We start from the raw sequence: 12,709 nt of genomic DNA, 5'->3' as shown, positions 1-12,709 counted from the left end.
ATGGAATAAAAAGAAAATGAATTTACATATCTAAAAGTTAGTTTCTCATATAAATTTACAATTTTGAAAATTAGAAAGAAACCAGATTTAAATTAATAATATCTACAAAATGAAAAGATGTCGTGTATTAAAAATTCAAACACACGTAACCAATCCGTGAAATTTAAACTGTGAAATTAAAATGGGAAGCAAATCAAAATCAAAGTCAATAATAAATGATACCAATATTACAGAAAGCGTTATAGTGCATTACAAAAATAAAATACAATCAACCATCTTGTATTCAATAATTTAATATGAAATTTAATCCCCTTATTTAACATTTTGAAATAATGGCATCGATTTCCGCAATTTAAAGGAGAGTAAAAAAACAAGAAATTTCAAACCTTATAATAAATGTTGAGTTCGACTGCAAATGAGTTGGAGGAGTGACAATATGCAAATTGAGATAAAAACAGAATTTAGATAAAATGGAACCTTGAGAGATGAAAAAATGTGGTGAAACTCGGGGCTTTATCTCTCTGTTTTGTGTGCTCTTTCCTCCCCTCTTTTTTCCCTGTGTGCTTCTTCTCCTCCCTTTGTTTCTTGTATTTTTTCCTGCATGTCTTCCCCCTTACGTGTGAGAAATAGATTTTGGTGAGAGATTCTCCTTCTATATGGCAGTAAAAAAAAAAATTTGTGAGGGCATGAGGAGAGATTTTGGAGAGAGCCTTATGTAAAAAAATGAAAGATTCTTGTATTGGAAGGTGGACAAAGAGATCTTTTGATATTTTAGAGAAGACAACTAAGACTTTTCCCTCCCATTTTGTTCTCGTCTGCTCTTTCCTCCCCTACAAAATAGAAATCGACCCTCTTATATACAAAAGAGGAACCTTGGAAAGAAAAGAATGTGAGATGTACGTGTGTGAGAGGAAGGGAAAAAAGATTAATGGGAATGAGCGACAATGTGGTAATGGAAGGAAATAGTTGGGAAGAGGGGAAATGTGAGAGAAGAGATATTGTTGGAAGAGAGGGAGAATTTACGTAGAATTGTGAGAGTGTGGGGAGAATGAGAGAAAAAAAAGGGAACTACGAGATATTGAGGGAAATTAAAGGAAAATTTTTACATTTTTTTAAAATTTAAATTTCCTCTTCCAAATTCCCATTTCTAAATTCATAATTTCATATTTCAAAATTTCAAATTTATTATTATTTTTTTGTTTGTCTTAATTTTATATTTTTTTTTTACTTTCTAATAACAAATAACAAATATCAAATAAAATTGAAAATGACCCGGACGAAATACAGTATCTATAGTTTGCCCACCTTTGTACATCCTTGCAAGATTAAAAGGTGGACAAAAGACTAGATAAAGTATTCCCATGATGACATGTTATTTTTATTTGATGAAGGTGACGACTTGATTTGGTACAACTTCGCTATAAGGCATGGTTTGAGAACACTGGACTTTGATGGTCTTAGGTTTCGACCTCAGTTTCAAGACTGGGTTCAATTTAACAAAAATTTTAGAACAGAATTCGACCTTAGATATAGGGCATGGCTCGAAAAACAATGGACATAAATGCAGGTTTCGACCTCAGTTTTAGGACTTGATTCGATTTAATGAACATTTTAGAATAGATTTTGATCCCGGGTCTACGACAGGGCTTGAAAAATATTGGACTTGGATGGACGCATATTTTGATCGCAGTTTCAGAACTGAGTTTGATTTAATTAAAATTTGATAATAAACTTCAACCTCAACTCTAAGGAAGGCTAAAAACTAATTGGGCTTGGATAAATGTAAGCTTCGACCTCAGTTCTACGACTGGGTTCGATTTACCCAACATTGAGAAAATATAGGAAGAAATAGACGAAGAGGGTGAGAGATAAAAGAAAATCTACGGAAGAGGATAGAAGTTGGTTAGACAAAATGAGGGAGCTTACAGACATGGAAAAATAGAACTTCGACCTAAACTTTAGGATTGGGTACGAAAACAAACTTTGAGATATAGACTTCGACATCAGCTCTAGGGTAGGGCTTGAAAATCATTAGACCTGAATAAATGCAGGCTTCGACCTCAGTTCTTGGACTGGATTCGATTTAACCAACATTTGAGAAAAGATAGGAAGAAGTAGATGAAATCGTTGTGGGAGAAAAAGAAGTCGGTACTACATGACAGAAGGTGATTAGACAGAATTAGGGAGCTTGCATACATGGAGAAAAAGAATTTCAACCTCAGCTTTAGGACTGGGTTCGAAAACAAAGTTTGAGAAGTTGGCTTCGACCTTAACGCTAGAGCAGGGCTTGAAAAATATTGGACCTGAATAAACATAAGCTTCAACCTCAGTTCTAGGACTGGGTTCGATTTGACCAACATTTGAGACAAAAGACTTCGACCTCGGCTCTAGGGTAGGCTCGAAAATCATTGGACCTTTATGCAAGCTTCGACCTCAACTCTAGAACTGGGATCGATTTACTTAACATTTGAGAAAATATAAGAATAGGTAGATGAAAAGGTTGAGAGAGAAATAGTAGTCAGCAAACGAGAACAGAAGGTGGTTAAACAGAAAGATGGAGCTTGTAGACATGGAGAACTTGAACTTCGACCTCAGCTCTAAAGCAGGTCTTAAGAAACCTTGGAGCTCGCTGGATGTAGACTTCGACCTAAGTTCTAGGAGTGGGTTCAATTTAACCATAATGTAATGACCTTGCTTGGAAAGGTCTCAACCTCGATCTTGATTCAGGTTTGATTTAATGAGCCTGAGCTTTGTGCAGGCTTCAACCTCAATCTTGATCGGGTTTTGATTTAATGAACCTGAAGTTGGCGCAGACATCAACCTCAATCATGGATTGGGTTGCATTTAATCAAAATGCAATCGATCTAGCTTAGCAAAGTTTCAACCCCGATCTTGAATCTGGTTTGATTTAACGAACTTGTGCTTGGCACATGCTTCAACCTCAATCGTCGATTGGGTTGGATTTAACAAAAAATGCAATTGATCTTGCTTGGCAAGATTTCAACTTCGATTTTCGATTGAGTTTGATTTAATGCACCCGAGCCTGGCACATCCTTGAACCTCAATCTTGGATTGGGTTGGATTTAACCAAAAGGAAAGAGATGCAATTGAGACAATGTGGATTGTCTTGAAGGCTGCTACCTAACTCCAGCATTTAGAAATCTTCCTAATATAAAATGTCAAAATGCATTAAATATACACTTGACATAGTAGGATTGACTAACGCCCTAGTGTTCATGCAAATGCAACATATCATGTGAATGTCGCGTGCAAATTCGATGTCTGCATTTGCAAATGTGCATTGCCCCAATGTTTGCATTGATAGGTAATAAGCAAAATATTTTTTAATTGAAAAGTGATAAGGCCTTTGTTGAGGATAAAACCGAGTAGGATGCGTGTCCACCTTCGAATGAGGTGTAGTACCACATACGTCTCATATCGTATGAGGATATAGCCGAGCATGACACGTGTCCTCCCTCAGAGGGACATGGGACCACATACGGTTACATACCATACGAAGTTGTAGCCGGGGACGTGCGTTTCCGATACAGGTGGCGCGCCTCCCAACTGTAGGTGACAAGGCTCAGAGTTGCAAGCGGCAACACCATCTATCAGTTGTCGGGAACGTACACACACGATAGCACAATTGTTGTCTGTGTTGCCCTAAACTCGTAGTTTGTATTTGTGTAGAAACAAATTTATATTTAACAAATTTGTTGTTGATTTCATAACATTGCACTGTCCAAATCCAATAAACTAAACATCCAAGGTTATTATCATGTAACCGGGACAATATATATACTTGGTATATATTTGATATACGCTCGATATACAAGTGGTTAATGTCCCAGGAATAACCTAAAAAGTCTATAATATATGGATAAGGCTGGGTACCTTATCCTGACAATACTATGGATACGGCCCGCTATGTAAATGTTACAAATGACACAAGCCAAGTCATTCATACGACTGGGGGTATCCTATACAACGAGTTTGTATAAGACCATACCGCGAAATAGCAAATCTTTAGATGTAACGCCGTTGACTAACAGATTGCTATTTCATAGGATGACCAGACAACTCATTCTCAATCCTGAGTGAGTTATGAACTCGTGCCCATGAGAGCTTGTCCCTTAATCAATATGGGTAAGAGTTATTTGAATCGCCGACTCAAAATTCCTACCATTTTGGGTACAAGAGCGAGTGGGGTGCTGGGAACATAACTTCATAAGATGGCATTCACTCTTCTCTGACTTTAGGGGACTAGATGAGTGTTCTCTTAAATGTTGACTTCTGGACTTGAACAAGGGGTGCCACCCTCTCACTGGCCCGAGAGGGACTTTCGGTTATTGGTCGGACCATAACCGGGTTTTTCATTAGATGATCAGTGGTATTTAAGGAGTAAGATGTCACTTAAAGGTAAAATGGAAATTTGATCCAGCTCGAGTTGCAAGCACTCGTGAAGGATTGACTTGCCATTAAGGGTTGTATATCCATGGACACAAAAATATTCTATAGCGAAAAGAGTTTAACTACGGGTCTTTAGTGGAGTGACCCATAGTTAACAAATGTTAATTAACTCGATCAATGAGTTTGAAAGATTAATCTCGTATCGTTGAAGCTTCCTATCTGTATGTCCATTAAGTCCCCTTGCAAGCTCACAACGGGTAAAACGATGATCAAGAATTATGAAATAATTTGAAATGTTCAAATTATATAAGGGAATATATATAATGTATATTGATACATATGTATAAGTATATAATATGAGAGGAATGTTTGAATAAGATTCAAATAATTAATACGAATTGGATTCATATTAAAACTATAGGTTATACAAGAGAGAGTTTTTTTAATATGATTAAAATATATAGTTTTAATTAAATATATGATATTTAGTTAAAAGATAAATAATTAATTGCTAATTATTTATGTATTTATTTAATTAATATTTGAATTTGATTAATTAATTATTAATTAGATTAATAATTATTAATCAAATTTATTAAATTATTAATTATTAATCATTAGTTATTAATTAAATTAATTAAATGTTAATTAATTTAATTATAATTATAATTAATTTATTAAATTAATTTGTTAATGAAATTAATAAAAAAAAAACAACTCCCCAAAAAACGTAGGGGAGGGTGATGTGGGTAACGTGGGGTCCCTTTGGTTAATATGCAGAAGTTGTTGTGCAGGATCTCTTCTTCTCCAACCTGCATGACAAACAGGAAATTTTGCTCTCAAAATTTAGTCTCTCGTTTTTCCATTCAATTGCTCCCACACGCAGATTCTCGTACCCAGAGAATAACCGGGAAGATCGGTGGTAGTGAAACAGATCGATTATTGGAGAATCTTGAAGAAAGGTTTTCAAATGTAAGTTAATTTCTTCCTCTGTGTTTTTTTCCCCTGTGTCTTCCCCTATGTTTTTCTTTCAATTGGTATCAGAGAGATGTTTTTGTTCTTGATTTTTTGGGATCAAAATCACACAAAATGGTGGGTGATTTTGCATTTTCGAAATATGGTTTTACGGGTTGGACGTTTCTGAATTTTGGCATTTAGATAGTGTTTTTCTTCTTGATTCGAACAAGAAAAGGCCCATTGTTTTGGGCATTTTGTTTATGTATCGAGGCTATAAGTCTGGGTTGCTCAAAAGCTGTTCGTGGCGTCGGATTGGCCGGATTTTTGTAGAAAACAGCGAAGAAGACAAAGCAGACCACGTCGATAAAGCCATGACGCTGCGATAGAGCCATGGCGCTTTGCAGCAACGCCATGGGGCTGCAGAAGAACAGCAGACAGTGCCACGGCGCCGCACTGTAGTGCTGCGGGTTTTTTGCTGTAGTAGCGCCACGACGCTGCCCTTTGGTGCCGTGGTGCTGTCCCGGGTGTTTCCGTTGTTTCAATTTGCAGTTCGAGGGTTGTTTTGGGCGTTTTCTTCGATTTTTTAATTATTTATTATTTTGCTTTCTTAGGATGGCAAAATTCGGTCTAACTTTGCTATTTAATTATTATGCATTTCGAATGTATATTTTAATTTAATCTATGTCATATAGTTTTAAAATCCCACCATAGGATACATGCATCATATGTATATTTGATATATAGTATGTAAGTATATCCATGCATCATATAGTTATAATTGTTATAATGTATGAATGCATGTTTTAATTTTCATTATTGATTAATATAAGTGTTATATTAATTAGATGAAAATAAAGTTGCATTGAGCATGACTTTACTTTAGTTAATATAATTGTTATATTAATGTATGTAGTCAATGCATGTTTATAGAGTTTTAATTTCTTAAATTTTATAAGAGTTATAAAATTCGGTAGATAGAAATTAAAATCTATAATAAAGAGTTACATGAAAACATAGGGTCTAAGTTAATTAATTTTAGAGGGATTTAAAATTAATTAGACCTTAGGTTATATCTTTTAATATGCTTAGAGGTAGTCTTTTATTTTGTTTTAACTAGGTTTAGAATAAAATAATAAAATACTAAATATAAAATATTGCCTAAAAGAACCATGTCTAAGGAAGGTTCTATTTTGGTTGAGGTATTTAAGTTGACCGTAAGGAAACACTTGTACCTGGGAACCGACCTGGGGGTTGAATTAGTCAATATTTTATATGCATGCAACAATGTCATTAGTTTATTAAAACGTTTGATAAACTAAAACGTTAATGTATAACTTCCAATATAAATAGTTATATTGGACCGACTAAAATTCACATAGATAATTTCACTTAGCCGAAATTTACCTAAGTGGGAGCAAAAGAAAATGTGTAATATACCACGTATATTTTGATATGCAAGGTATATATAACGTTTTTTTCTTCCACGTTTCTCCTTAATGTTTACACTGTGAGTTCCATGCTCAGTCTCATGTCACCCTGGACGCCGCCTCCCTACGGAAGGTGTTTGCATGATTCATTATTGAGGTGAATGGAGATAATATTCATAGTAAGTGGGAGAATGACGTGTGATAACACATCCTACGCTCTCCACCATTAGTTTGCACCGTGAGATTTTCATACATGACCTGCGTGTCGTCTTGGAGCAATCATCCCTATGAAGGGTCCATTGTATGGAATCGAAACCAAGGCAAACTCTAGAAATGAATAAGGGTTTCTAAGATTTTGCTCAAATATTTTCCTTCCCTACGGTGGGATTATTGGAGCATACCTTGGAGGTCTAAAAATGGTGGGTCACCTTTACGGAAAGTTGTTAAGCTAGTTAGCAATTTCCTAACCAAATAAACGGTGACTAAAGATTATAGGAATAAGAGTGCTTAATTACTATGGAGGGTGCATCTGCCCTATGATGGTTGTTGTTCTAAATCACTGAAGCATCGTTGCAAAACAAATTTGTTAGGGTGTTTAATTATTTTTGCGAAAAGTTGATTAGGTTTAAAGGATAAATGCATGAAACTAATATAGGTTTGTTTATATTTTCAGCATGTCTACTTCTATAATTGCATTCTTAGCCGTGGAAAAACTTAACGGTGAAAACTACAATAATGGAAATCAAACCTAAACACTATACTAGTGATAAATGATCTTAGATTCGTCTTGCAAGAAGATTGTCCTCAAACTTCTGTGCCTAATGCCACTGTGGCGGTGCGCAGCACCTATGACTGGTGGATCAAGACCAATGAGAAGACCAAGGTCAACATCTTGGCTAGCATATCTAACGTGCTTGCTAATAAGCACGAGGATACGGTCAGGGCTAAGGAGATCATGGACTCGTTGCAGAGCATGTTTGTACAACCGTCCTCATAGGCTCGACATTAAGCCTTTAAGTTCATTTACAACTCCCGAATGAAGGAGAACTCCTCAGTGCGACAACACGTTCTCAACCTGATGGTCCACTCAGCGTGGCGGAGTCGAACAGGGCTGTTATACATGAGTAGAGTCAGGTCAACTTCATTCAGAAATCTCGTCGGAATAGTTTCCTGCAATTCTGCAGCAATGCGGTTCTGAATAAGCTGCAGTACACTCTTACCATGCTCTTAAACCAGCTGCAGGCCTACCAGTCTATTATGAAAAATAAAGGATATGAAGAGGAGGCAAACGTTGCTAGCTTAAAGAGGTTCCACCGAAGTTCATCTTCTGGAACTAAGTTTGTGCCCTCTTCTTCTAAAAGTAAGACTTTCAATAAGAAGAAGGTTGCGGGTAAGGGGCCTAAACCTGACTCCACTGCTGCCGCTGCCGCTGCCAAGAAAGGCAAGGCCAAAGTTGCAGACAAAGGAAAATCTTTCCACTGCAAGGTGGACGAGTATTGGAAGCGTAATTGCCCGAAATACCTGGTTGAGAAGAGGACAGCCAATGAAGGTAAATACCATTTACTTGTTTTGGAAACTTGTTTAGTGGAGAATGATTACACTGCTTTGATACTTGATTCAGAAGCCACTAACCATGTTTGTTCTTCATCTCAGGGAATTAGTTCCTAAAGGGTCTATAGTATATGGATAAGGCTGGGTACCAATCCTGGCAACACTACGAATACGACCCACTTTGTAAATATTACAGACGACCCGATCCAGGTCATTCGTGTGGAGACATGCGAGTGGGGGTATCATATATAATGAATTTGTATAATACTAGGTTGCAAAATAGCAAATCTTTAGATGTAACGTCATTTACTAATAGATTGCTATTTCATAAGATGACCAAGTAACTCATTCTCAATCCTGAGTGAGTTATGGACTCCTGCCCATGAGGGCTCGTCCTTTGATCTGTATAGGTGAGAGTGGCTCGAGTAACCGACTGAACATTCCAACCATTTTGTGGACGACGCCGAATGGGGAACTGGGAACATAACGTCACTAGATGGAATTCACTCCTCCCCGACTTCAGGGGTGTAGATGTGTGTTCTCTTAAATGCTGAATCCGGGACTTGAATAAGGGGCCCCACCCTCTTACTGGCCCGAGAGGAACTTCCAGTTATTGGTCGGACCAAAACTTGGTTGTTCATTAGAGGAGCAGTGTCTATTTAAGGAGCAAGATGAAACTCAGAGGTAAAACGGTAATTTGACCCAGCTTGAGTTACAAGCACTCGTTAAGGATTGACTTGCCATTAATGGTTGTATATCCGTGAACACGAAAATATTATGTCGTGAGAAGAGTGCAACTGTGGGTCTTTAGTGGAGTGACCCGTAGTTAACGAATGTTGATTAACTCGGTCAATGAGTTGACATTAATCTCGTATTATTAGAGCTTCTGATCTGTAGGTCCATTAGATCCCCTTGCTATCTCACAACGGGTAAAACGAGGATCAAGAATTATGGAATAATTTGAAATGATCAGATTATATAAGGGAATATATATAATATATATTGATACATTATATATATAGTTTTTACAAATGAGTATCATACATGATATATTATGAGAAAAATGTTTGAATAGGATTCAAATAATTAATAAGAATTGGATTCATGTTAAAATTATAGGTTATACAAGAGAGTTTTTTTTAATATGATTCAAATATATAGTTTTAATTAAATATATGATATTTAATTAAAAGATAAATAATTAATTGTTAATTATTTATGTATTTATTTAATTAATATTTGAATTGATTAATTTATTATTAATTAAATTAATAATTAGTTAAATTAGTAATTAATAATTAGATTAATAATTAATAATTATTACTAATTATTAGAACGAATGAAAGAGCTGCTACTTCCTCTTCAAGTCCATATCTCATCAGCCAGCATGCGCAGCGCTTTGATCCTGATAACTTGGAAAAAAAGCCAAATCCTCTTGCGGGGATGGAGCGACAGAAGTTTTGAGAATGAAAGAGAAGGTCACGGCGAGATGAGCCGTTTATCATCATGATAGGTGTCAGAACTGCACACAAATTCAGAATTTTGTCCTTCAAAAACACTATCAATTAGTTTTTTATATTAATAATTAATTAAATTAGTAATTATTAATTAGATTAATAATTAATTAAATTATTAATTAATTAAATTTTAATTAATTAAATTTTAATTATAATTAATGAATTTGTTAATTTAGTTAATTATAATTAATTAATTTGTTAGTTTAATTAAATAAATAAATAAAAGGAAAAAACCAACTCCCCCAAAAAACGTAGGGCAATGGTGATTACCCCACGTCACCCCTTTGGTTAATATGCAAAAGTTGTTATGTAAAATCTCTTCTTCTTCAACCAGCAAAACAAACAGAGAAATTTTTCTCTCAAAATTTAGTCTCTCCTTTTTCCCTTCAGTTGCTCCCACAAACATATTCTCGTACCTAGAGAATACCCAGAGAATACCCAGAGAAAAAAGGTCTTCAAATGTAAGTTAATTTCTTCCCCTGTATTTTTCATTGTTTTGTGGTTTTTGTTACTAAAAATTCAAGAATAAGGTTGTCATTTCTGTTGTGGGATTAATGTCCTTTCAATAGTACCGTGCGGCGCATCCCTGCCACCCCCAAACGTTGGCCTTTTTAGTCGGCCACCCAAGCCTATATAAGGAAGGACCCTGACCCTCACCAAGTACGTGAAAAACCTGTCACTCACACTTAAGGTGTCTTTTTTCCTATTTCCTACTTCGATTACTAACTTGACCGTTGGAGTGTTTTAGGCGAGACACCGCACCAGCGTCGAGTTTTTTGTTGCAGGTCTTATTGTTCTCAGGCGAAGTTACTATATTTGTTAAAGCATCACCTATTGTGCCTAAGCTTAATATGCCTAATGTTGTTTCTAAAAATGCTAAATCTAGTTTTGTGCCTATATGTCATCATTGTGGTATTGAAGGTCATATTAGACCTAAGTTCTTTAAATTGAAATATGCACAAAATACTTCTCCTAAAAGAAAATTTTCTCAAAGAGCAAAGTCTCACAATGCTCCAAAAGAAAATTTCTCAAAGAAAACTAGAGTGCATAAATTTATTGCAAAAGATAATTCATTGCTTAATGTTGACTATTCATCATGTGGCAAATATGGACATAAAGCTTATTCTTGTTACTTGTCTAAATCCGATGCTTTAAATATCAAAGGAAATGTTAAATTTATGCATAAACATGGAAATGATAGAAATATGCATGTAAAATCAAACCTTGTGCCTAATTATGCTTGTAGTAAAGCTAGTTGTATGTCTAATGCTAAATTTGTACCTAAGCATCTTCATGGAAAATCAAATTATATGCATAATGTCAAATTTATACTTACATGTCATTTTTGTGGAGTTAAAGGTCATATTGGACCAAATTGTTTCGAATTGAAAAATTCTCCAAAGAAAAATATTGTGCAAAATAATTTTGTTAAGAAGAAATTATTGTCTAATGATTGTGGCAAAATTGATCATAAATTTCATACATGTTATTTGCCAAAATTAAATACAAATAATGTTGGAACTAACTTGAAGTGGGTTCCAAAATCTATGCTTCCTAACAATGAAGGACTCTAGAAATGAGTACCAAGATCTTTTGGTTGAGCTCTATTTTTGTAGGTATGTTTCAAGAAGCAAAAGGTTGCTTTGAACTTCAAATTGAAAATAAATTTCAAATGAGCAACGTCATAGCTTGCTTGAACCTAACAAAGGAAAATTGCCTATGTGATAACCTTTACTTTTTTAAATTATTTTGCTATTGATATAATTTGTTAGAATAATTATATATTCTTGATGGGTTAGAGAAGTTTGAATTTGTCCCTTGAACTTTATTGTTTATCAGATAAAATACGTTTGACTAAATTGAGAATATGTTTGGCACTTATGTCTATTAGTCGATTATTTATGGATGAGTGGATTAGTGCTCTTGAGTAAATTGTAAATTTTTTTTGGCATTAGTCTTTTTACTTGATTATTCATGAATTAGTGTCTTTGGGGAAGAGAATACCCTGGACACGTGGAGGACCCCTATTGGTGCTCCAAGATGACTCATGAGTCATGCCCAGCTCGGACCGCCGAGATCACCACCACTAGCGTTGACAGATGCTGAGTATGAGGGCCGAGGTGAACCTGGCCGAGGTCCGACCTACCGGGAAGCTCGGTGGGGGCCGATGTGAGCTACTGTCAACGGCGTGATTATCGGGTGTAACCGTCGGTCCCGAGATTACCGGGTGTAACCGTCGCGAGATTAGCGGGACTACCACCCATAAGTAGAGGACCTCACTCCGCGATCAGGTACGATGATTTCTGACCTTGAACTAAACTGGGAAACCGACCTATACTGACTTGATCGTCGGAGTGCTCACCTTTTGTGCAGGTCCGCCCAAGTAATCAGATCGGTCCGGAGGCCGAGCTCGAGCTGCAATCTGAAATACACTGTTGTGCATATCCTTGCATAAACATTTGGCGCCGTCTGTGGGAAGGACAATCTAAGTCATCCCAATTCTTTTAAACCAACACGCGAGCGAAAATGGTTCAACCAGCAAACTCGACCAATACGGCAGATCGAAGGACTCTAGCTGCCAGCGATGCCCACCAGAGGGAGGTCGGAGCAGCAGTGGTAGAGGGGCAAGGTCACGACGGCCTAGCAACAGAACCCCTCCGCAGGTTGGCACGGATCACCGCGCCTACCACCTGCGCACCCAAGGACATCCAAGGCCACCCGTGGCCGAGGTGGGACCTCTAAGAAGGGCGCCCGGGGTCCAGCCCCGGCTCCAACAAGTGAGAACTTTGACTCACTCCAGAGAGAAATGGAGGCAATGCGCACACAAATGCGGTCCATGGAGGAAAT

The sequence above is a fragment of the Momordica charantia genome (genome assembly GCF_013281855.1).
Source record: "Momordica charantia cultivar OHB3-1 chromosome 2 unlocalized genomic scaffold, Mcharantia_2.0 BLBB01000002.1, whole genome shotgun sequence".
Lineage (NCBI taxonomy): Eukaryota > Viridiplantae > Streptophyta > Magnoliopsida > Cucurbitales > Cucurbitaceae > Momordica > Momordica charantia.
Note: the sequence above shows the minus strand (reverse complement) of the source record.